Below are 21682 nucleotides of genomic sequence, written 5' to 3'. Positions count from 1 at the left end.
CTCTCATTATATACTGGCAACATTCATCTAGACTGTGACTGCGGCTGGGAACGCTCTACAGAACGCTTCTGTTTTGCTTTAGCTTCTTAAGGAGCGAAATCCATGGCCTTATTTAAAATCATACAATATCAAAAATACAGCAGTTAATGGGGGGGGGGGGGGGGGGGGGAGTATATGCAACGTGGTAACGGGATCACACTGTGCAACACTTACCTAGTTATATCCAGCCATCTTGCTACGCCAGAGCTACCTGCGTAATGGCTGTCTGTTTTTAAACCTTCGCTTTCCCTATTGCGAGAATAACTAATTACTTAAAGGGCCAGCCAGCAATTACAGGGATCTACCGCAATAACCACTAAAGAAAGAATCCCCATTTGATGTGATTATTCAGTCCTATAGGGGCCAAGGATTGTAACCTGTAGATCCAACGCTATTCCACATGATGGAGTCTGTGGTCTCGATCTCCTCCTCTTATCGATTGTGTTATATGATCAATTGCAATGCATTTAAAATCCTCAAAAATATGTGGTACTGACATACTGTGTGCCACTAAGGGCGCCTCTGCTCTGTGATGACCTAAATTGAATTTATGGTCACTCAGACGCTGTTTTAAAGCTCGCGTGGTCTTGCCCACATACAGTTTTTTACAGGGACAGACTAGAATATAAACTACATGAGTAATTTCACAATTAGTATTATATCTCAACCTATATTCTTTCTGGTCCCCAGGGTTAATGAATGACCTTGTTCTAATCATATTTGGGCAAAACACACATTTACCACATTCCCTATGTCCTCCTGTGGTTGCTGTATGTTGAGTAGTCTGCTGATATTGTAATTGATCTCTAAGATTTGTACTGCGTGAGTAGGCTATCCTCAATTGATGCTCCCGGAGCATGGGATGGGTTTGCAGCATTCTCCAATTTTGTTTTAATATCCGAACTGCTGCATTGGTACCATAAGTATACCGAAGCACACAGGTTTGCAAGTTATGGTCAGGTTCTTTGATGCGAGGCTGTAATAAGGTGTTCCTATGGTTATACTTCGCCCTAACATAGGATGTTTGTAGGACTTCATTGGGATATCCTTTTTCACTGAACTTCTGCATTAAATATTTCGACTGCCTTTTAAAGGACCTGATCTCACTACAAATCCGCCAAAATCTTAAAAGATGTGAGAAAGGTAAGCTATTCTTAGTAGCTTGTGGATGATTGCTTTGAAAATGTAGAAAAGTATTGTGGTCTGTTGGTTTAATATAGACTTCTGTATTAAATGCTTTTTGTGATTGGGTGATTAACACGTCCAAGAAATTAATTTGGGTAATTGCTTGTTGCATGGTGAACTGTATATGGCCGTCTCTGTCATTCAGCCAAGAAAAGAACTGTTGTAGTTGTTCCTTGCTGCCTTTCCACAGCATGAATATGCCATCTATGTAGCGATGCCATGTATAGATAAAATGCTTCCAGGGATTCCTTAGCAACCATTGCTCTTCGAACTGGACCATGTACAAACAAGCGATCGAAGGGGCACAAGTGGCTCCCATTGCTACTCCTTTAACTTGTTGATAGAACTGGTCTTCAAATAGAAAAAAAATTTGTTAACGCAATCTTAGCTAGTTCAATCAAAAAGGGGGTCGGTACTTGGTGTGGACGAGCTCTACTATCTAGACAATCTTCAATGATCTGTAAACAGTCTTGTTGAGGTGGGAAGTGTAAAAAGCAGTAACGTCTAGTGTAACCATCAGCAAAGGATGCGCCTCAGAAGGTATTCCCTTAAGTATTGTCAGGAAATGGGTACTGTCTCTTAAATACGAACGACTGCTTTGTACAACGGGACTGAGAAACCAGTCTAGATATTGAGAGAGTGGTTCCAACTTAGAGTTTCTAGAGGCCACTATGGGTCACCCAAGGGGGGGCTGCCATGGTTTTTTGACTTATGAGGAGCTCATGCATTATCCACATTGGGATGAACTTCCAGTGTTAGTGGATATAAAGCATTCAATCATTCACTGTGTGGCCACACAGAATGTTGAGCGTTTGAAGTCTTTTTTCCTCCTTAAAGGATTACAATATTATAAGTAAGAGGGTTACTTGCATGGAGAGATATGTTAGTGGTATATTATAAAAATGCATGTGATATTTTTTTATTAACTATTATTTCAAAGATGTTGAATAATGAGGGCAGAGCTACCTTCATGCAGAAGTCCAGAGTCAGTCTAAATATGCCAATATTGTCTAGTTCAGCACACTATTAGCCACCAAGTTCATAGAAAGTTAATTATATTCAGTGGAAAATAAATCTGTTGGCTCAGGCTGCCTGCTATGTGAATATTCCATCAATATTTAATTATTGCTACCAGGTATTACATATTATGTGCATTTGCTTTAAATGTTTGAATGTTTTAATTTGTTTATATGGACCTTAAATGAACATGGTTTTTGAGTGCTTTGGGTCCTGCTGATCTGTACATCTGATGGCTGGAGTTCTGGATGACGGAAATGAGAAAATAAAAATGTAGGGCCCTGTATACTAAGCCGCGCTGTAGCATGCGCTAAAAATTAGCGCACGCTAGAGACACCCATAGGAATACATGGATGTCTCTAGCATTAGCACGCGCTAAAAACGGTAGCGTGACTTAGTAAACAGGGCCCTAAATTTTGGATATACTCTGTAGAAGTTGTTACTTTTGCAATGTGATGGATGCCTGCTCTGGTGTGTGCATTTGATAATCTTTGAATAACTGCCTATACTTATGGCTATGATTTCTGAACATGTGGCATCATTAAAGGCCAAACTTCTAAATGACCAGTTGGGTGTATATGCTAACCTCAATTTTGTTAAATGTTTCATACATATCCATCTATTTGCTCCCATGATATAACTGAATTCTATTATTCTGTCTCACTGTATTGTCAAATGTAAGCCACATTGAACCCAACTTTGCTTGGGATAATGTGTGATATAAATGTAAAAAAAAAAGTCCTTTATCCTTCACCTTTTAAGACACTGCCTACCCGCTGGATAGTGATGAAGCAAGTTTGGTCCAGTGAAGATGAACTAAAAATAACTTGTTCCTTAGCTGGGCCCTAGTATTACCCTATTGAAAATGTGACCATACCATGCCTCTGTGGTTATAGTCCACGAATAAATTAAATGATAAAATGGATTTCTTAAAAGGATTATATAACCTTTGGATGTATGACTAGGAACAAAAACATATACTTATTTATGCAATATCACAATTCCTCATATACAGCCACAAAACAACCTTTGTGGGTTGATAGGATTCACAATGAGCTCCATTTATTAGCAACCAGAGATGAGTTTTCAGTTTTGGTACAGTATAAGTCATCACTACCAAATGCCATAAAAACAATGCACGACCTAACTAACTTCCGAAAATCACTAAAAACCAACCTGTTCAATAAAGCATACCACAATGCTCCATCCTAAATACCAGACAATGAAACTCATACCAGAACTGGACAAAACCGAACTCTCTATACTTGACTGCCTCCGTTACTTTGTCATGAAGGAACTTTAATGCAATACCACTTTTTTTTCTCATTCTGAATATGAATTCTCTATAGTTGACAGCTTAATCTACTCTGTCTCTTACGAACCTTAATGCAATTAACTTGTATTTCTCATTCCGGAAATGGCGATCACCATTACGGAATAATGTAAGCCACATTGAGCCTGCAAATAGGTGGGAAAATGTGGGATACAAATGCAACAAATAAATCACAAGAACAAAATATAAGAAAATCAATGGACTGCATTAGGGACTCATGGTTATGTTTAAACAAAAGAGATCTGCATGAAACAAAACATTCTCACTGAAATCTGGCCATCTGTATTGTATAGAACAGTGTTGAAAAATGAGTACAAAATACAGATTTCATAACTGCTGTTTCCACCAGCTACAATCATTTTTGAACTTGTTTTAGTGACATTCAATTTTTATTTCATGATACTTATATCTAGATATGGGAAGCTTTCAAGTAAATTAAAAAGCTGTCAAAAAAAAAAAAAAAAAAAAACCCCAAAACAATTTGTCTTCCATCTTTTAAAGCATTGCTTATCCAAATGGAACAGCTTTAGACTTTTTACAGATGGACCGTGCCTAGGCAGTCCTTTCTTTCTAATAATCGTTTGCTATTGTTATCGATAGCGTATCCAACCTCCTTGGTCCACTCCACCTGCTGCTGCCCTGCTCATACTGATGCAAACCGTTTATTTCACTCACACAACATGCCCACGCGCCGCCCATCTCAGTTATCTCTTTCTGTACGGGAACGGCATCTGCCTCGCCCTCAACCAATCAAAAGAACTAACTTTTTGTCGCAACGGATCGATCCTAGGGCTCGTATGCCCTACCTTTTTCTTACTGATGCAGATTTTGGATGTGCAGCGCTCTCTTCCGACGCACCCACGCAACTTCCTCTTTCCGGCAAGACGGGATGTAGAAGGAGAGAAGAAGTTGTGTGATGTGTGTAGTACTGTATCACAGGGGACGGGGCACCGGAGAAGGAAAACTGTGGGATTGTTTGTGGGCGACCTCAGGTATGAGTTTGATTGGGGGAGAGGTGCCATAGAGGACAAGGAGGAGAGTGGGAGAGATGGCAGGATGATGCGGAGGGGAGACCGGTCCCCGAATGCGTGGCAGCAGGAGACCGGCTCCCCGAGTGTGTGTGAGGAGGGGTGTGCTCGGCGTGTTGAAGTGTGCGCACGCACAGTCGAACGCGTGTGACTTGGAATCTTTGTTAAACGTACGGTGAAGTTAATACGACCGAGAGATCCGGGTGAACCCGGCTGTAGCTGCTCCTCATGTGTTTGTGAAAGAGCTTAACGAACTGGGAGGTTGGGATGCTAAGTGAGGCTTTGGTTTATGCCGCAGCCGTATGCCTTAAGGGACTTTTTCCCCTCAAGAGACGGAAAGGGCCTCGAGGAGGTGCCATGTGCAGTGTTGGAGGAGGGGGGGGGGGGGGGTGCCGAGGATATTGTTCGTCTTCTGAAGATAGGGTGGATTGCTCTTGGTGCTGTGCTTCTTGCGACAGGTTAAGGATAATTGCACGCTCTGGAAATTAAGGAGGGACCCGAGTTGTGGCTTTCACAAAGATTTATGACCTGTGGGTAGGGGTTGTGAAAACAGAATTCCAAGTAAAGCACAGTAGCGTGAATCAACAAATCATCCTCCAAGAAGGCTGGTGTTGCATCAGACGGGGCATGCCCATTCTTTGAATGTGCCAAAGAAATAGGTCTTGCAATATGTGTGTTTTATTTTAGTTGTCAGTAAGCAGAGTTAAAAAAAAAAAGACTGAAAATGAGTTGTTTTGTCCCATGTTCAACAACATTAAGACTTAAGAGGTGAACCAAGACTCCCCTCCCCTTTCCTTTTTTTTTTCCTGTAAGGGTAGGTTTAATCCTTTTGCTTTGATCATGGTCTAGTTTAATATTTTGACGAGATCCTTATCCCCATCATATAGACCTTATACGTTTGACCTTGGGACAGTATTTTCAAACGCGTTAGGTTGCACACGCCATGATAGTACTGTGTGCTAAGCTCTGCCACTAGAGAATGACATAGGGATGGGGACAGAGCCCATGGGGTCAGGACAAACTTTGTCCTGTGTCATTCTCTAATGCAGACAACGATGTTTTGGAAAAACAAGCAAAAGTGCTGGCAAAATTTGTATGGGGGCTCCTGTGCATTCCTGCTACCAGCATCTTCTGAGAGGACATTTTCTATTGTGGGAAGGACTGTGGAAGACAGGAGAGCTAGACTGAATCCTAAGGTTGTTGAAGGCTTATTGATCATCCACAGATTAAAAAATCATAACAGTGCTTCATAAGGCATATTTCTCCCCGCTAGGGCATACAGCGAGAGTTGTATTTTGTAGCCCTGGGTGGATTAGAGATCCTTGAGGTAGTAGAAGTCAGCTGTTGTTGGGGTTGGATGGGTGTGGGGGGAGTTAATATGGTTATTCTTGTTCGTTGTTTATAAATCACAAATAGAAAACAGTTGTACGGAATATAGTTTCTTTTTATATTTTAATAAAAAGATTTAAATATAAAATCATGTGTTCGAGGCTTGTGCAGATGGGGACAGAGCCCGTGGGGACAAACTTTGTCCCCGTGCTACACAACCATGGTTTAAAGATCAGGCTTGAGTGCACAGGTAAGTGTGAATAGCTAATATAAAATGGAGCACACGTCCTTCTTGGACGTGTTTTTCTTACGTGCCTGAAATGACCACAGCCATGGAGGTTCTCTTAACATTCTCATCCCCTTCAAGGTTGTTTTCAGCTTGCGTTCCCCCCCTCCCCCCCCCTAGGATCAGGACGTGCGAGGATGTCCAAATCAAAACTATTTGGACATCCCTTCCTCCAGGTCTCTCTCAGCCAGTCACAGAGCGTTTAGCTGATACCAGAGGCAGCTAAATGCGCTGTGATTGGGTGAGAGAGACCTGGACGGAGGGACGTCCAGATCAAAACTATTTGGATGTCCCTCCCTCCATGTCTCTCTCAGCCAATCACAGCGCGTTTAGTTCTCACCGGTATCAGCTAAATGCGCTGTGATTGGCTGAGAGTCCCAATCCTGGGGGGGGGGGGGGGGGGGTGCAAGCTGAAAACAACCTTGGAGGGGACGGAGAATGTTGAGAGAACCTCCATGGCTGTGGTCATTTCAGGCACGTAAGAAAAACAAGTCCAAGAAGGACGCCCATCACAAAAGCTGAAGGAAAACATCCAGGTGCTCGTCAGGGACGTCCTTTTTTGTTTTTGAGTGAAGGACATCCATGTTAGGCACTTTAGAAGGACGTCCCTGACGAGCACTTGGACCTTTTTTTTTTTTCCTTCCGATTCCCTCACAGCAGCTCCAACGAGAGGTGCAGACCTCCCATTAGGTTTTCCACGGTAAGGGGATCGGAAAACGGTAGTGCATCGTATACACATTATAATACTAATTTGCTCATTTGCATTCCATTTTCGTTAGCTGTAAAGAATAGTCTGAATTGTGTTGCTTGACTGTTGCTTAAACAAGTAATGCTACTTAGCTTTTTTAATTTTGCTAAGTAACATTACTTGTTAAAGCAACAGTCAAGCAACACGACTCAGACTATTCTTTACTGGTTTTATTCAACCTTATCTATAGCCCTTACTTACACACACTGGAGTTTCTTTGACCAATGATAAAAACGGAGTCAAAGATACACGGGCATTGAGTGCATTTATTGTTCTGCTGCCACTCGGTGACTACTGAGGTCATTTTCTCCACTCCAGACAAAAGAAAAAAGAAAGTCATTAACTTGATACCACATACTTTTAAGTGATTGGGTTAGTTAAGCTTATTTCAGCTTAGTATTATACTTAGTTGTTATTAAAACAGGTCTGGACCAAAACGTCCAACTTTTAGCCCTGAATGTTTTTGTTTTGTTCCTTCCATTAAAGCAGAAAAACGTCCAAGTGTTTGGAATGCCCAAATTCCACCCTTAACACGCCCCTTACATGCCCCCTTCTGATTTGGACACACTGCAGATGAACAGCATAGAAAAGTCTAAAAAAAATGAGTTTCAAAAATAGAGATTTGGACATTTTTGCGAGGAAAAACGTCCATCTGCCAATTTTTGGATGTTTTTCTAAAATGATCCCCATGGCCACCTATACCTTTTTATATTCTGCAGGTAGGTTTTTTTTTGTTGTTGTTGGAAAGGTACACATAGATTTGGAAATGCCATGAATATATGTAGTTGCCTTCCCTGACCTAAACCTGCTTCCAGGAACTCCTTTCAGAGTGGCTTCAGGTAAATGTGTTGTGGAACAATGCATGGATTTCTAGTCTCATTGAAGAAATATAATTTTCAGACAGCTGGTTAATGGCAGGTAAAATGCTTTTTGCCTATGTAAATAGTTTTGAAGATTGCCTGTTTAGAAGAATTTCTTGCTTCTTAAAACAAGGTGGTGTTTGAAATATGAGCTGTGCCTGTTTATTTTGGAAGATTGCCCCTAATGCCGAGGGCACAAACACCAGTTCCTAACGGTCTTATCTGCTACTGTTGTGTCAACAGGCAGTATGCTTTGGGATAACTGAACTTGTCATAAGGCTAGGAATATCTTTATTCTTTCTAGATAAGCAGGTGACTCATCCACACAAGTGGGTGATATTATCTGAAGGTGATCAGGCAGAGTGTTCTGTAGAAAGCAAAGAAGGTTTTAATTAACTGTGTGGAATTTTATATGCCTCTGCCACACACAGCCTTTTCTTTCCGTTTTTATCCATGACCTTGATAAAATTTTGTTGTGGCATTTGGGCTTCTGTTTTCCTCACTCTTCTATGAACAGGACCAGCATTTTCATGAGTATTATGGTATTTGTTTGATAACGGGCCCTGAGCTCTTGGACCTCATTTTCTCCTGGTGAGACCTACTCAGTTCTCTGGGCGAACAAAAGAAATCCAAACATTTCTTTATTAGATTTAATTAGTGAAGAATATAAAAGACAGTTGCTCACATTATTTACAAACATTTTTCAGTTAAATTCAACATTTTGTCTTTACTTTTGAAGCATATTTTCACTCCTAACGTTCCCTTTTTTGTTTCTGTACTCTTCTCCCCTCCTCCCTCTTTAATTCCCAAGGGTCAGTGTCTATATCATAATTTCTCCAGGCTTCTAAAATGTTTTCCTTGTTCTCCATGATATCACAGCTGAACCTCATACTTGCCTCTTAACCCAGTGATTCCCAAACTTTGTTCTGGGAGAATCCCAGCCAGTCAGATTTTCAGGATATCCACAATGAATATGCGTGAATCAATTTGCATACACCGTTTCCTTGATATTCAAGTCTATCTCATGCATATTCTTTGTGGATATTGTAGCTGGGTTCCCCTTCCAGGGCCCAGCCAGGCTCGACCCTGCTTAGCTTCCTTCCTCACACAACTGTTGCCTCGCTCCACACCACCTTGGCCTGCTCTGTGACTCAGCGCCAGATCCCTTGAGAGTTCGCAGGGCTTCCTCATCCCTCTATTGTTTCCACAGAGGCTCAATCAAAGCAAAACGTTTATAAGAAAAAAAACTTTATTTTCTTGCTTCCATTCAGCATAAACACAAAGGGAAACACCTTAATCCCAGGTTGTTAAGGTTTGCTGTCACAGTCTCATTCAGGTTTTAAACAGTCCATATAACTTCACTCCTTTTAACCAAAATTACTTCTCTTTGGAACAGAGCATATCCAGAAAGGCAACCCAGTAGCTCTGTATTTTGTAGCCCCAGCAGTTTCCAGTATCAAACAGTTTATACAGCTTTTCCTGCTTCATCTTACAGCACAGATAAACAACATTTTTCCCACCTTGGTCATGCTGGGGTTTGCATTGTACTCAGCTCCTGTCTCTTTCTTGAGGCCAGCACCTGTCCCCTCTTTAGCAGAGACCTTCCCCAGTGCTTCAGCCTCTCTCCTCCGGTCTTCTACCACTGTCTCCAAGGAGCTGCCAGCCACCCTCTCACAATACCTTTCCTCGTTTGGGCCCAAGTCCCAATCTCCATCTGCTCCTCCTCTAGTCCTTCAGCAACCTCCATTTTATCCTCCTCCCCAGCTTCCTCCGCCCCCAACCTCTCCAGCTGGCCCTCATTACCTTCCTCAGAAACCATTTCCCAATCTTCTATCTCCTCCCCTAACTCCTGCACAGCCAGGTGGGGAAGAGAGGGATTCTGGGAATGGTAGTTCCTCCCCTTCTTCCTTAACCCGGCTAGCCTTTCAGCCTCCGGTAGTCCGGCTTTCTGAATGCTGGAGTGGTGATTATGAAATCTGCCCTGCTGGGGTTCCCCTGCTCTCTGCACCCCCTTTCCTCGTGACTTCCGTGATCCCTTTTCACCTGCCTGCTCACAATATCCTGAAAACCTGGCTGACTGGGGTTCCCCTGCAGCAGGTTTGGCAATCGTTGCCTTAACCTGTGGCCCACTATATATTTCAAAGGCTTTCTATGTTTAATAGTTATCTCTATTAAACATATGCTGTGCCCCTCCTCTTGTATCAAGATTGCCAAAAAAGAGAGCATTGTCTTCTTTTCAGGGTCCTGCAGTTTTACACTAAGTTCAATACAGAAAGCTATTGGTATGCAGCTCTACTGTGTGGCCAAGTGTGTGACTACTAATTCAAGATTAACAAGAAAATATTCCATGATGATGCAGTAAGCTAATGAGATGCAAATTCCAAGTGTGCAACACTTGTGTGCTAATCAGGGAAAGCCTTTTGGACATATTCGCACAAAGGTTTTGCAGTAACAGTGGCTTTTCTTTTGTGCATGTCTGAAGAAAATAAAAGTGCCAGTATCCATCTGAGCACTTTTTCTCTGCTCAAATATTAAACTTGTAAGGTTTTCTTGCAATACATTTTTTATAGGGTAGATATTTATGCACAGACTTTGCTGGCACTTTTCGTTTTCTTTGGAGATGTTCACAGAAAAGTCGCTGGCACCTGCTTCAGTTGGGAAATGACTGTGTGTTTTTCATGAGGTTGTATTCTTCTGGGATTTAATTCCTGAGGCTGGATGATGTTTCCTTTTTGTGATGCTGAATAAAAAATTTTAAATAAAACAAAAAACAAAACCCTTGCTCTTGTGAGCATGTAGGTCTAGTTGATTCCAGCTTTTCATTTTGTAATGCACTGTATGTGAGCCTACAACAAAAATAAATCTATTAGCACAATATGGCATAGCATGTTGATAAACCTTACATTATGACCATATAATTCAAACCATGTACAGTCTTCGTCACTGGCATGTTGGTACAGGGGATTAGAAGATTTTTATCTTCCTTTATTAGAGCATCATGTGAAATTTAGGCCAAAGACCCTGAGACTGCCTGAAATATGTTCTATATCTGTTCTATTTGTTGGAAGTGTTTCTACCACAGTTTTTCTCAGCTCATTAGTTGAAATGGGTGAACAAGCTTTTTCTTGGGTCACTTCTGAGGAATCAACTTCCAAAGGATGTCTAGGCATTAAATAATTACTTAATTCTACAAACTGTTTTAGCAAGGTGTTTCCATTTGCCATTCAGTGGAGACACCTTGCTAAAAAAAACAATGACCCGCTGCCTTGACCTGTTTCCAGATTTGGTGGGATGTCAAATTTGAAATAAATATAAACCTAATTTCCTTGTCATCAAGCAGATGAAGCCATTACGTATGGGTTATGTCCATCAACCAGCAGGGGAGATACTCAAACTTTCACAGTGCCCTCTTGGCCAGCTAGCTCCACTGCCTCTTCAGTATTCTCTATCTCCCCTAGCAGGGTGGCTGCAGCTTGTTCGAGCTCCAGAAAAATCTGCCGGGAGGTGGTTCCTGGCTTGCCAGTTGTTAACCGGGGTGTTGGAGGCTATAGCAGCTTCACTTTAAAGGCACATAGGTTAGCCCTTTCCCTGCCTTACCCATACCTCTGTGGATGTGGACATATAGCCTTGCTTTCCCTGTCCTTACCCACCAACAGTGGATGCAGGCATATAGGTTCGCCCTTTCCCTGCCTTTCCCACTCATCTGAGCCTCCGGAGTCTTCAATACCTCTGCTTTCCTCACAGCTTAAAAAAAAAAAAAAAAAAGTCGCGTCGCGTTTTTAAACGCAGAGACACTGGAACAGAGGTTTTTGACCTGATTTTCAGCAGGATCGTAGTTGTACACTAGATCCTTTGAGGTAAGAGTGTTTTCCAACTCCTCCGGGGTGGGCCCGCGATCGGGGCGATTTTGGCGCGAAACCGCCATTTTGGATTTTACTGCCGTTTTTTGGCGATGGCTGCGGACAATGTAAAGCGCTGTTCCACTTGTGGCAAGCGCAAATCAGCAGCAGGGCTCTGTAAATCGTGCTGTACTGGCGTAGGAGCCGGCCCGAGCATGGCGAGCGATGTTTCTTCCCGCTCTGAGCTGGCAGCGGGCGCCATTTTGCTTACACCGCATGGCGCAGCATCAGTGGACACGGAGAGACCTGAGCCGGGTGGGGCACCTCGAGATGAGGTTATTTCAGGAGTGGCTAGCACCGGACAGGATTTGGGTGCCCAGGGTGAGATTTTCTCCCCGGATTTTGTGCTTTTGCTGCATAAAGCATACATGATGAAAAGAGCCCTTCCTCAGGGGTCGCCTGAGGCTCCTCTGATTACCCCCCCCGATGGATTCTGGCCTGGGACTGCCCAGTGAGGCTTTTTTCCCGGATGCTTGGCCTAAAGATAAGCGCAGAAGGGTTAATTCCCCTTCAGATTGTGGTGCACCTTTCCCCCCCCCCCCCCCCCCCCCCCCCCCCGTGGTCGGGGTGTGAGGATTTGGAGAACTCTGACAGACGTTCTTGGTCTGAGGAACCAGAGTCAGGTGCGGATTTACCACAGGATCTGGATGATCCCTCCGCGGTGAGGATTTTCCACCGTGATGAGCTGCCAGCGCTTATTTCAGATACCCTGCAGGCCCTCTCGATTGAAGATCCTGACAGTGGCATGGCCTCCTCGGGTAATCCCAGAATGGCTAGTACCAAGAAAGCTGCTCGGGCCTTCCCTTTGCATGACTCCATCCTAGAGCTTGTTTCGGCTCAGTGGGCTGACCCCGAGGGACCTTTAAGAGTTTCCAGGGCTATGGGGCAGTTATACCCTCTGCGTGAGGGACATTTGGCTCGTTTTCAAATGCCTACAGTGGATGCCCTAGTCACTGCGGTGACAAAGAGAACTACCCTCCCTATTGAAGGAGGTGTTGCCCTGAAGGATGTTCAAGACCGTAGGCTGGAAACAGCATTGAAACGGTCCTTTGAAATTGCAGGTCTCACTGTTCGGGCGTCTGCATGCAGCTGTTATGTTATTAGAGCCTGCCTAGCTTGGCTGCAACAGGCAGTGGCTCAGCCCGGAGATGGAGCGGAGCCCTTCTTGGATGTGGCTCCGCGGATGGAGGTGGCCTTGTTCTTTCTGGCTGATGCCCTTTATGACCTTGTCAGAGCTTCGGCTAAACAAATGGCAGTAGCAGTGGCGGCTCGCCGTCGTCTGTGGCTACGACACTGGGCAGCGGACATGGCCTCTAAGCAAAGGTTGGTGAAATTGCCTTTTCAAGGACTTCTCCTATTTGGTGAGGAGTTGGAGAAAATTGTGAAAGGCCTGGGTGATCCAAAACCCCAGCGCTTGCCCGAAGATAGGCAGAGGCCTTCCTCTAAGGGCCAGGCGGTCCACTCCTCGTACAGACCTCGCTTCCGTGAAGCTAGAAGGTACCGCCCGGGGCGTTCTGCTGGGTTCACTTCACGTGCCCGTGGTCAGCAGAGGAACTCCTTTCACTCGGACAAGCGTTCTGCAGCCGGTGGCTCAAGACCAGGAGTTCAGGGGCGACCCTCTCAATGATGGTGCGCTGGCCCTCTCCTCGATGCCTGTCATCGGAGGACGGCTTTCCCTCTTTGTCGAGGAGTGGGCCAAGATTTCCTCAGATCAGTGGGTTCTGGACCTGATCAGAGATGGATACAGAATAGAATTCAACGCCCCAGTAAGAGACGTGTTTGTGGAGTCCCGATGCGGTTCTGCCGTCAAACGGGCGGTGGTGGAGGAGACTTTACAAGGTCTGATTCAGTTAGGGGCAGTGACCCCGGTGCCTCCCGCCGAGCAGGGCTGCGGCCGATACTCCATCTACTTTGTAGTGCCGGGAAAAGGTGGGTCCTTTCGCCCTATTCTGGACTTAAAAGAAGTGAACAAGTCCCTGAGAGTGCGGCATTTCCACATGGAATCCCTGCGCTCCGTCATTGCGGCGGTACAGCCAGGAGAGTTTCTCACGTCTCTAGACCTGAAAGAAGCTTACTTGCACATATCGATTTGGCCCCCGCACCAGAAGTTTCTGAGGTTTGCGGTGTTGGGAAAGCATTTCCAGTTCAGGGCCTTGCCTTTTGGCCTCGCCACAGCTCCCCGAACCTTTTCGAAGGTAAAGGTGGTAGTAGCTGCTTTTCTCAGGCGAGAGGGTATCAGGGTTCACCCGTACCTAGACGACTGGCTCATCAGAGCAGACTCTGCAACAGAGAGCTTACAAGCTACAGCCAGAGTGGTCTCAGTACTGCAATCTCTAGGCTGGGTCGTCAATATGGCCAAAAGTCACCTGATGCGTTCACAATCTCTAGAATTTTTGGGGGCCAGGTTCGACACAGTCTCGGGCTATGTGTTCCTACCCGAGCTAAGGCGGTGCAAGCTTCAGAATCAGGTCCGTCTGCTCCTGAGGATGCCCCGCCCGCGAGCTTGGGACATTGTCCAGCTGCTGGGATCGATGACAGCCACGATGGAAGTGGTACCCTGGGCGAGAGCGCACCTGAGACCTCTACAGTATTCCCTACTCCGGAGATGGTCTCCTATTTCTCAGGATTACCAATGCAGACTTACTTGGCTCCCTGCGGCCCGACTCAGCATGGAGTGGTGGCTCTCGGACAGCATGCTGCGGCGAGGAATGCCGCTGGCGCTCCCCGTTTGGTGCCTAGTAGTAACAGATGCCAGCCTGAAGGGCTGGGGCGCACATTGCAAGGGGAAGCATGCCCAGGGTCTGTGGACACCCGAGGAGTCGGAGTGGTCCATCAACCGCCTAGAGTTGAAAGCGGTGTTTCAGGCGCTTCTGGCCTTTCAAGTGACCCTGGAAGGATTGGCTGTCAGAGTGATGTCGGACAAGACTACAACGGTGGCCTATATAAATCGACAAGGCGGAACAAGGTGCAGAGCACTAGCCGCGCAGGCCGAACTGATTTGCCACTGGGCCGAGCTGCATCTTCAGTGTCTGTCGGCAGCTCATATTGCAGGTCAGAGCAATGTGCAGGCCGATTATCTGAGCAGGCATCAGATCGATCCAGCAGAATGGAATCTGGCAGACGAAGTATTCCTGCAGATCTGTGCCAAATGGGGCAAGCCCGTGATGGATCTAATGGCGACAAGTGCCAATACCAAAGTCTCGTGCTTCTTCAGCAGACGAAGAGATCCTCGCTCGGCGGGGTTGGATGCCTTGGCTCAACCCTGGCCTCCAGGTCTACTTTATGTGTTTCCCCCATGGCCCTTGATAGGGCGCCTGCTCTTGCGGATTCGGCTGCACCCAGGAGAAGTGGTCCTCATCGCCCCGGATTGGCCAAGGAGACCTTGGTATGCAGACCTCCGACAGATGCTCCTGGAGGCTCCTCTGCCGTTACCTCTGGTACCAAACCTGTTGACTCAGGGACCGGTAGCCATGGAGGACACCGGCCGCTTTGGTCTTACGGCATGGCTATTGAGAGGGCGCAATTGAGGGATAAAGGTTATTCCAATAAAGTTATTTCCACTCTCCTGCAAGCCCGCAAGCGGCCCACTTCCGTGGCTTATGCCAGGATTTGGTGCCTGTTTGAGTCTTGGTGTGCTTCCAGAGCCATTGCTCCAATGCGGGCTCCTGTCTCGCCGATTCTGGACTTTTTGCAGGGAGGTGTACAAAAAGGCTTGGCCTAAAATTCCCTGCGGGTGCAGGTGGCAGCGTTGGCCTCCCTTCGTGGTAAGGTGGAAGGCGTGTCTTTGGCTGCTCACCCAGATGTGGCACGGTTTCTTAGAGGGGTGCTTCGGCTCCGACCTCCAGTGCGAGCACCCTGTCCAGCTTGGAACCTGGGGCTAGTTTTGAAAGCCCTGCAGGCATCTCCTTTTGAGCCGCTTCGGCGAGCATCGGAGAAAGATTTGACACTGAAGGCCGTTTTTTCTGGTGGCCATTACCTCGGCGAGACGGGTGTCAGAACTCCAGGCGCTGTCCTGTAGAGACCCATTTCTGCAATTTTCAGAGTCCGGAGTCACGGTTCGGACCGTGCCTTCCTTTATGCCTAAGGTGGTTTCAGCCTTTCACCTAAACCAGCCTATTTTCTTGCCCTCTTTTTCAGAGGAAGAGTTTCCAGAATCTTTTGGGCAGCTGCACCTTTTGGATGTGCGCAGGACTCTGCTGCAGTATCTGCGAGTTACTAACTCTTTCAGGACTTCTGATCATCTGTTTGTTTTGCTATCCGGTTCTCGCAGAGGGTCTCCAGCGTCTAAAGCCACTATTGCCTGCTGGCTCAAAGAAACTATCTTTTCAGCTTATCTGCTGGCCGGCAGGGTTCCGCCTGTAGCCTTTAAGGCGCATTCTACTAGAGCGATTTCTTCCTCTTGGGCTGAAACTGGAGCACTCTCTCTTCAAGAGATATGCAGTGCAGCAACATGGGCTTCTAAGCTCTCCTTTGCCCGACATTACAGGCTGGATGTGGCTGCCAGGAGGGATGCGCGTTTTGGTGCACAAGTGCTAGCGCGTGGTGTGGCTTGTTCCCACCCTATCTAGGGATTGCTTTGTTACATCCCATACGTAATGGCTTCATCTGCTTGATGACAAGGAAGGGAAAATTAGGTTCTTACCTTGGTAATTTTCTTTCCTTTAGTCATAGCAGATGAAGCCATGAGCCCTCCCTGTATGATTGTCTGTATGCTGTGAATCTGTTTTTTCAGGTTCTGTTCTAATTTCCTGAAGTTCCTTCCTTGGGAGAAAGTTGGAAAACAATCTTCATGATTCATGATCAGTTTAAATTTAGGAGGATGTGTTCATTCCCTCCAGCATGTTTTTGTTTGGAGGATGTGTTGATTCTCTCCAGGAGGCGCGTGTGTTCCCCTCCACTTATACAATAAGGAGGATGAGTTTATTCCCTCCAGGAGGATGTGCATTCCCTCCTTTATGAGTTCATGCCCTTGTGATGGGCCATCGTTCGCTGTGAGGAAAGCTCTTGTGATTCCCATTGCGGTTTGCCATACTGCTTTGGAAGCTTCAAATACTGAAGAGGCAGTGGAGCTAGCTGGCCAAGAGGTCACTGTGAAAGTTTGAGTGCTCTCTATCTCCCCTGCTGGTTGATGGACATAACCCATACGTAATGGCTTCATCTGCTATGACTAAAGGAAAGAAAATTACCAAGGTAAGAACCTAATTTTCCCTTCTCCTTAACTAGCCTTTTAGCACCTGCATAATCTGGTCCATTTTAAGAGTGGAGGAGTGGCCCAGTGGTTAGGATGGTGGACTTTGGTCCTGGGGAACTGAGGAACTGAGTTTGATTCCCGGCATAGGCAGCTCCTTGTGACTCTGGGTAAGTCACTTAACCCTCCATTATCCGCTGCATTGAGCCTGCCATGAGTGGGAAAGCGCGGGGTACAAATGTAACAACAAAAAAAACCTGCTTGGATTGTAATGTCTGCCCATTGTGCATTTAAACAATATACAAATAAACGACAACATTCCAGACCTGAACAAATTCAGAAAAACTAAGAGGCCCTTTTACCAAGTGGCCTCAAGCACTAATGCATGCTTATCAGCACTTAAAATCCACGGCTGTGGACTGCGTTCAGTGACGTGCTAATTTTGCATTGGTGCGCTCCAACCGTGTGCTGAAAAACATTGTATTTTTTTAGTGCTGGGGGGTATGTTGAGGTGGAGATTTGATGCACCTATGCTAATTGGTTAGCCTGTGAGCCCTTATTGCCTACAAAATGGGAGGCGGTAAGGGCTCAGACGCTAATGGCCACATACTAATGGGAGAATTAGCGCATGGCCATTATTGCCAAAATGGGATTTTTGGCTTTTTAAAGGCATGCCAAAAATTGGCCTCGGCATGTATGAAACAGTTCAGAATGATGAAGGTGTTCTAGCGCAGCAAACAATGAGCATGCCAGGCCTTAGTACAGATAGCATGCAAATGTAGTCAAGCTTATTTAAATGAGGTCATTTTGTATTCCTTCCCAAAGATCAGAAAAGAGTGCCCGAAACTAAGGTGCCTTACCGCTGTAAAAAAATAACACCAGGTCCAAGCAGGTGTTAGGGTGTTGGAAGAGAGATTTCCTATGATTCTTGTGCTTCTCTTGATTCTTTCTGCAAAATCTACTGGTTTTGATTGCTTTTGGAAGCAGAAGGAAGCCCGTCAGCGCTGGTTGTGAGAAACAGCAGGCCTGAACGTGCAGCACACATTGGCATTCTTGTCCTGCATCTAAATTTAAAGCAGCCATTGACATGTGTTACTTGCATCTAAATGTAAGCATCCAGAACCCCCCCCCCCAAACCCCCTCCCTCACTTATTTCCTTAGCATCAGCAGCAGATGAAGCCAGGGATCTGTGGGTTGTGCCGTCTACCCGCAGGTGGAGATAGAGAGCACTGATTTGCCCTGTGTATATAGGACATGATGCTGGCTGGCCAGTCAGTATTCTCTATCTCCAGCAGGTGGTCAGACGTGCTTCACAGGCTCCTGGTTTCATCTGTGGTGGCTCCTGTTCTGGCTTGTCTAGTTCAGTAGAGCTGGGGGTGTTCTGGCTGAATGGTGCCAGCCTCATGGGGTACACCTGGCCACCCCAGGTCCCTCCCCCACTCCACATCAAATTTAACCACGTCTAAGGCATGGACACCTGAATGTGGAGTACCACAAGGATCACCCCTCTCACCAACCATTTTCAACCTAATGATGATCCCTTTGGCAAAACTCCTATCAAACCACAACCTCAACCCATATATATACGCTGATGATGTGACAATATACATCCCTTTCAAACAAGACATCAAAGAAATCTTCAACGAAATCAATCAAAGTCTACACATCATGAACACATGGGCAGATGCATTTCGTCTGAAATTAAATGCAGAAAAAACTCAATGCCTGATACTCACCTCCCAATACAACATGAATGAATTTACCGCTATAAACACACCAAACCTAAACCTTCCAATCTCAGAAACGCTAAAAATCCCTAGAGTCACCATCGACCGCCATCTAACACTCGAAACTCACGCAAACAACACAACTAAAAAGATGTTTTACTGCATGTGGAAATTGAAAAGGATAAGACCATTCTTCCCAAGATCCGTCTTTCGCAGCCTAGTGCAATCCCTCGTACTCAGCCATCTGGATTACTGCAACTCACTATATGCAGGTTGCAAAGAGCAAATACTGAGGAAACTTCAAACAGCCCAGAATACAGCAGCCAGACTCATCTTCAGAAAACCAAAATATGAAAGTGCAAAACCATTACGAGAGAAACTACATTGGCTTCCACTCAAGGAACGCATCACTTTTAAAGTATGCACATTAGTCCACAAAATCCAGCCTACATGTCTGAGTTAATAGACTTCCCACCCAGAAACGCTAAAAGATCATCCCGAACTTTCCTCAACCTCCACTTCCCTAATTGCAAGGGCTTGAAATACAAGATGCTACACTCGTCAACCTTTTCTCACATGAGCACGCAGTTTTGGAATACACTGTCACGCAACTTAAGAACGATCGACGAGCAAGCTTCCTTCCGCAAATTATTGAAGACCCATCTTTTTGAAAAAATCTACGGAAAAAGCCAAAACACATAAAGTCCACACTCACTGTTCATTAATGCATCATACACCACTTTTGAACTCTCATCCCCCGTAATCTCACATCACTCATACCTTTACTCACAGAAATATATATACCATATGTCTTAGTGTCTTATATTGCCCTTTAAGCTTCCCATTGTCTCATTCCAATGTTTCAATGTTTGTGTTCCATTGTTATATTCCTTAACGATACTTCGATTGTCTCACATTGTTATATTCCTTAACGATACTTCAATTGTCTTGCATAACTCTGCACAATGTAATCCATAACCAAGTTATAACAAATTGTATTTCCATTATTCATATCCTATTGTAAGCCACACTGAGCCCGCAAAAAGGTGGGAAAATGTGGGATACAAATGCAATAAATAAATAAATAAATAAATTCTCCTCTTCCTAAATTCCTTTGCTAGACCTGCCTTCCTCACAGCTCTGCCTGTAGTTTACAAAACAAAAAAAAAAAAAGGGGGGGGGGGGGGGGGAGTTTGCACTTTGTGCTTTGGCTGTTTAGGGAGAGAGAACTTCCTGCAGCATTACTACCTGCGTTGGTGGGATTCTTTCTTTCTTTAGGGTCTGGTGGTGAGTTTATCTTCCTTTCTTTCTTTCAGTAAAATAATAATACTAATAATAAAACAACACAGGGACACAGGAAGCATGATCTAGCAGACTGCTATTTGAAGGCTGTCTTATGGCTGCTAAGTTAGTTAAATGCTACTTGCACTGAAGGAAGCAGCAAGCAGCGTCTAGTGTTCGGGCTCTGAGGCCTTAGATGATGCCCACAGTGAGGTGGAAGCAGGGGATGGCATCCCGGTGGAGGTTGTGGAGTCGAGGACTGTTCCAGAATTTTAAAATGCATGGAATAAACATGTGGGATTGCTTAGGAAAAAGAAGAGTTAGGGGTTACAGATGATGACTGGATGGGTCATATGGCCTTTATCTGCTGTCATGTTTCTATGTTTCTATGACTTGCATAGAATGCTAGTTGGCAGTGGTGTAGCTAGGAATGAATGGGCCCTTGGGGGGGGGGGGGGGGAAATTGTCATAGGGTGGGCCCCATCTCGCCATCATTCCTAAGATAGTGGAGACCGAGGGGAGGATACACAATTCTTAAAGTGGACATATTACAATTCAGAAAAAAATATGTTTTCCCCCTATCTTTATTATCTGAGTGTTTCAGCAGCTATACAAAGTAGGAGGTGATTGGCAAGATTGATCATTTCTTACAATTTTTTTTTCCCAGTTGCAAGGGCACAGTAAGTAGGACCTACCTTTGATACCTAATACGTTTCCTAGGGAATCTGAAAAAGAAAGCCAGGGCCAGAGTACAGGATTTTTTAATAGCTTCTGTCAAACAATCTCAAGAAGATTATATAGTTTCAAATGGTGGGGGGGAGTTATCTCTTTGAGGCAACAACTTAGGCCTAAAGAGTAACAGAGCTTCAATTGTATGATGCCTATTTGTTATACCTGCTCCCACCAACCCTGGTTTTCTACTGAAGGTGCTTTAAACTCTTCACACCAAATCATTGTGCTTCCTATATTTTCCCCAAGGTCTCTGCCTCCCCCTAAAAAAAAATAAGTGAACAAACCCTGTTCACGCTAAGGGTAACAGAGTGCTGGCTACTATATGAAAGGTACACAGCCACATGGGATTAAAGGATAAGAAAAGTTGAATGAATTAACAGGACCAGTAGCTAATACGTTTGAGCTGCCTAGCAAACTGCATATCCCTACTACTACAGTCTGGTAGGATTTCGGATATCTGATCAAGTGGAGAAGTAGCTCAGTGACCAGAGCAGCAGGCTGAGAGCCAAGGTTCAAATTATATTGAACCTTAGGAATGTTGTTTCACTTCCAGCTGTAGTCTCTGTTACAAATGTAGGGCTGGATTTAATAATGCTGTTAACGTGTATTATTAATAAATAGGCCCCATTGCATAAAATATCAGCTGTCCATCTCTACTTAATTTTCTATCCAAGAAATAATATAGAGCTTCAGTATGGCCTTCCATTCACATCTTTTGCGTTTCATTTTCTGGGTATGTCTGAAAGAGACAGTGCATTTGGGCAAGCAGTTCTACAACCTCCCCCTTCCCCATTAAGTCAACCCCACCAAAATATATTTATCTAAGTTGCCCTCAGAAACCAAAGCAAATCAATATAGAGCAACTCTCAGCTATAGAATTATTCACTTGTGTGGCTTCTCTATCTTCCTTTGTCAGTGGGGAAAGAAATTGCTTACGTGTAATGGAGGTTCTCTGTAAATGGCATAAAATTACACGTGGATCCAACCACCATCCTAAAGAGTTTACGCTTAAGCTAGAATTAGACTAAAA

General features: G+C 44.9%; 1 protein-coding gene across 1 annotated transcript in view; it reads left to right on the top strand.

Moving 5' to 3' along the window:
* Positions 1-4386: 4386 nt before the first annotated feature.
* SLC7A6 (solute carrier family 7 member 6) overlaps positions 4387-21682 on the top strand; it is a 96496-nt gene continuing 79200 nt past the window's right edge. The window contains exon 1 of the mRNA XM_030204297.1: positions 4387-4566. The gene's annotated coding sequence lies outside the window, so the exon portion shown is untranslated. The remainder of the gene's footprint in view (positions 4567-21682) is intronic.

The sequence above is a fragment of the Microcaecilia unicolor genome, chromosome 5 (assembly GCF_901765095.1).
Source record: "Microcaecilia unicolor chromosome 5, aMicUni1.1, whole genome shotgun sequence".
Taxonomy (NCBI): Eukaryota; Metazoa; Chordata; class Amphibia; order Gymnophiona; family Siphonopidae; genus Microcaecilia; species Microcaecilia unicolor.
Note: the sequence above shows the minus strand (reverse complement) of the source record. Positions and strands in the feature narration are given on the sequence as shown.